Here is a 4,567-nt window from a genome sequence, read left to right on the forward strand (position 1 = left end):
TTTTATTACAGGTGAGGGAATGTGGTTTGTATTATTTAAAATGAACTTGTCCACTGTGTACAATGATGAAATGGATCTCAATTTCAAAGCAAACTTGGTTACGTTGTCATCCATCTTGACATGTGGTGTCCTTTTCTTTCAATGACACAGGTATTAGAACGAAACGTCTGTTAATGACATGCGTATAAAGACACATTAAATCATTTTTCATGCTAATGCTGCATGAATTTGCGATTATTGCTCCACAGTTTAGGTTCAGTCCCTGCAGTGAGCATGCTACTTCTCCAGTTGTTCATAGTTCAATGTGATGCATCCAGTGTCTGCATAACGTTTTGGAGCTTGATTCCCACATCTTGTGTTTATCTGTGTCTTGTGTCCAGCCTTCATCAATGGCGAGAGCAACGGGCGATAAAGAGACCAATGTGAAAGTCTCTCCGTATCCATGCATGGCACCCATATCTGCAATTCTCTTCTGTGCATTTTCAGCCAGTTCTCGGTGCCCCAACACCCACGCCCTGCCCCTTTTTGAAATATTTCCATTATTTTGTTCTGCCTTTCTGTGCTCTTCTCACCAACATGAATCACTTCTACTCAACCTGCTCCAGATTTCATTTGAAAAAACAGTCATTAAGAATCGCATTACATAAACATGCGCTTCGCATCTCTTGTATTTTGGTTTCCTGGATCTCTTTCATATGATAAAAGGTCACAGCAGCTTTGAAAAAGAAAATCGCGTTACTTTTCATTATCCCAATGTGATCTACGTTTCAATGCAGTTTAAGCAACTGACTCAAATTATTCTTTGAGATTTTATAATAGCGTCGATGCATATAAATTGACCATTGGAGTTCCAATTTCAATAAGACAGGAGTGAGCATGCAAAAATAGCAACATTGAAAACAGCGACGAGAGTGGGACTCGAACCCACGCGTGCAGAGCACAATGGATTAGCAGTCCATCGCCTTAACCTCTCGGCCACCTCGTCACGTATATGAGCTCGTGCATGAATAAGTGAATTGCGTAAATTATGCAGAACAGCAGATATTTCTCCCTGGTCTGGTGAAATGCTAAATAGCACAGTACGGTCCCAAGAGTATGGTCTGACCTCTGGGTTGTGGGGCAATGGCATTCCCACTGTGACACTCTGCTTACAGTGATCTAAGCAAAAATGAAGAAAAGACTATGTACAAAGTCTGTTGAATTCTGTGAAGATTTGAAGTCAACAGAATGAAGAACCCGAGAAAGCAGGATGTGTTCCTTCAAGAAAGCGTTGGCTAGAGCTCATAAGGATAGTGGACTCAAGGGTTATGGGGATAAGGCAGGAACAGGATACTGATTGAGGATGATCAGCCATGATCGCAATGAATGGTAGTGCCGGCTCGAAGGGCAGAATGGCCTACTCCTGCACCTATTGTCTATTGTCTATTAAATTGCCTGTGAGGAATTGTTTTCGAGACTGGAGGAGAGTGCATAGTGCTCAATGTCATTATTCAGAACACCTTTCTTCTGCTCAGATGTTTTTGACCAGCACTTCTGTATAGAACAGACACTTTCAAAATCCTAAATAAGACTAAACAGACAATTGAATTCAGCAATGCAAAAACCTTGATCTGTATCATTTTCCTGGGCCATGCAACACCAAGTATGATCACAGCAACACAGTGAGCAAGTGTCAGAAGGAAAATTAGTGCAGTGCCAGAGAGAATGCTGGGAGCAGCAGTTGACACACGGGGAAGTGCATTTCCCACAACAGGAACACTACCAAAAAGCGGACTGTGGTGGAAGAATTCAGAGGGGGTTTACACTTTGGAATTTGATACCAGAGACACAATGGAGATCTGTCATTGAGTCTGTTAAAGATGAAGATTTTAAGATTTCTACAGATGAAAAACAAAATAAAATGTTCATTGGTTAGTGAAGGCAAATGTTGCAATTATATATTTCAAAAATCTACCCATCTTTGCAATGAGTAGCTCACCATTTTCCTCACTCGGAGTCAGAACCACTGGTGAAGATGATCGTTAAATCCCCGTTACTAGCCATGGAATCAGAGAACTTCGGTTTCCCAAACGTTAAGGTACAACCAGGAACTTGGAGATAAGCATTAATGTGTTGCTCCTGTGATGCAGGTGACAGTGCATGGTATCTCTGTGCCAGTATAGTGGGCTGTGCTGCGCTGAAGTTTTAAGTTTGAGCCTCACATGGAGCAGCTTCAATTATTCATTGTCTTGAGGGGTACGGATAGAAGGTGATATTGAGCAAAGCCAAGTTTATGGGAAAATACCCGTGTTTGTGGATTGAGAAATGACCTTTCTGGATAATAACTCCTTGATCAACAAACATACTGCAAGTAGTTAAAACGTGAAGAGACATGTGTGGAGAGAGAGCCAAAGGTGATTGTTCAGCAGGTGGATAACGTTTCCATGTGCATTGCTTTAATTTCGGGAAAATAAATGTTGAACTGGTTTTATGTTATGCATTTTGTTGCAAAGTCGCAAAGGTTATTGCAATAATAAAAAGAAAAATCACATAGGACCGTTTGAATATTGTATTGAATTGAATTTTGGCCTGAGCATATTTTATCTTCAATGGCATGCTGCAGAGAAGTACAGAGGGTTAACAATACAAAATAACAGATCTTCTTGGTGCATTTCTTGGGTGGAGTAAAGAATGTACGAAATATACATAACATCATGTGAATGTGGTCGAATCTTTAAAGTAGGTGTGCGTCTCCAAGTGACGATTCAATTCCGACTGATTAGGATATAACTTCTGTCTGCAGTTATTTTAGGACATCAGCTCCATTTACAGAGTTTCACCATGAATAACACGCCACACCTTACCAATCCATGAACGTTTTTTACTCAATCTTAATCAGTTCTACGTGTTCATGAAATGTCTTTGTGGCTGAAGTCAACCAAATTCGAAATTCTTACGCAACCACACTGACTTCCTCTCAATGGTAAATTCCTCCTTGTATGTTTGTTCGTGTATCTTTTAAAACACTGTGAAATCAGCTTCTACGTTTTATTTCTGGAAAGTCGTTCACGATTTAACTAACTCTATTGATTGGAAGAAACTCTCATTCAAACTTTTCTTAATCATTCACTAATGGTTTTGAAGCTCTAACTAAAGTTATTGATTCACTCGAAAGAGGGGATTTCCCTGATTTAGTCATTCAAACCTCACGTTATGTGAAAATCTCATTTGTTGACTTCAAACTTGGGTGTTTCTGCTCCAGCATTTCCAGATCTCGTGAATAAACTCCCTCATTCTTTCCATCATCCCGTTTGCATCCTTTCTGATATTTTTATGTCTCAGTAAACAACGTCACTTGGCTTTCTAATATCTTGCTATCCAGGAAACAGCGTCGGTGTCCTTTCTGCCTCTTTACATGTTGTTGGTGGAGCATGAGGACAAGGATTACACACAATGCTCCCACTGAGGGTGACCTGAAGATTTTACAGTTACACTATGAACTCTTTGCTTTTAAATATGACGTCACTATGTATAAACTCCAATAAGGTAAATTATTATCTATCCAGTTCATGAACATCATCTCCGTAGGATCGAAAATTATCTATCACTCCCTTTATTCTTCCACGAAATGTTTGAAAGTTTTGTAAGGCCAACATCTCTAACTCCCCGTGCCTGAGTGAGCCTCAGCTATTTCTAAAGGCGACTCAAGTTCAAATACTTCATAGTGTGTCTCCAGTCATTCCAGTGCAGACTGGTTCTGGACAGTAAATGTCATCACCAAAGGCCACCGTGGATCTGAAATCAAGTTTTTCACATAGTAATTGTCTTAGCTATTGTGTATCGTACGTCCATGTTCTTTTTCAATGTGTTCATCATTTCATTCCCTGTATTGAATTCTACTGAATGATTAATTTGTGAATGGAGACATTCCCTTCACACTCATTCGAAACTCCATGGAACATTGAATGATTTACTCATATGCTTCCAGAGGACAGTCCTGCCATCACTGGGATGAATCAGTGAACATTCCGGACGTATTCTTGAAGGCAAGGATTTCCTTCTCCAGTTTAGGGGATCATTACTGCACTGAATCCCATGTGTGCCTTCATTAAGATCAGAACAGTTGCAGCAAGATTTTAAAACTAAGATTTAGCAATCTGCTTGCATTGGCAAGAAGAATAACATCGCATCCTTTTGGTTTTCAAAATCACTGACTAGGAGGAAAATGTTAAACGGGAGAGAGCGAGTGGGAAAGTGAGGCAGTTGCAGCTCTGGTGAAATTCTTTCTTTGTGAGTCGCTCTCAGCAACAAGAGATATGAGGTAACTCATTCGTGAGAGATCTTTCACATCGAGAACAAAAAGCAACAAAGTGCAGTTAGCACCACTTCCGGAGCGTGGGGTGGGGTTGAGCAGTAAACTTCTGTCGCTATGTTCAGAAACTGCCTTTTCGATTTACTTGGACACAAACTGCATTTCTAAAGCACCATGGAGTTTAGCCAAATTTATTGAGTCGCTTCTTGTCGATTCCCACACAGGTTTCAAACTCAGTTAATCCATGTGGCTCAAGTCCAGGTGTGAACATCTCTG

The 4,567-nt window shown here is 40.4% G+C and overlaps 1 non-coding gene across 1 annotated transcript; it reads right to left on the bottom strand.

Annotated features, from left to right (window-relative positions):
• Window positions 1–903: 903 nt before the first annotated feature.
• Window positions 904–985, bottom strand: trnas-gcu (transfer RNA serine (anticodon GCU)). Its single transcript has one exon. It is a non-coding gene; the product is annotated as a tRNA-Ser (tRNA).
• Window positions 986–4,567: the final 3,582 nt, after the last annotated feature.

This window comes from Hemiscyllium ocellatum, unplaced genomic scaffold (genome assembly GCF_020745735.1).
Source record: "Hemiscyllium ocellatum isolate sHemOce1 unplaced genomic scaffold, sHemOce1.pat.X.cur. scaffold_270_pat_ctg1, whole genome shotgun sequence".
Lineage (NCBI taxonomy): Eukaryota > Metazoa > Chordata > Chondrichthyes > Orectolobiformes > Hemiscylliidae > Hemiscyllium > Hemiscyllium ocellatum.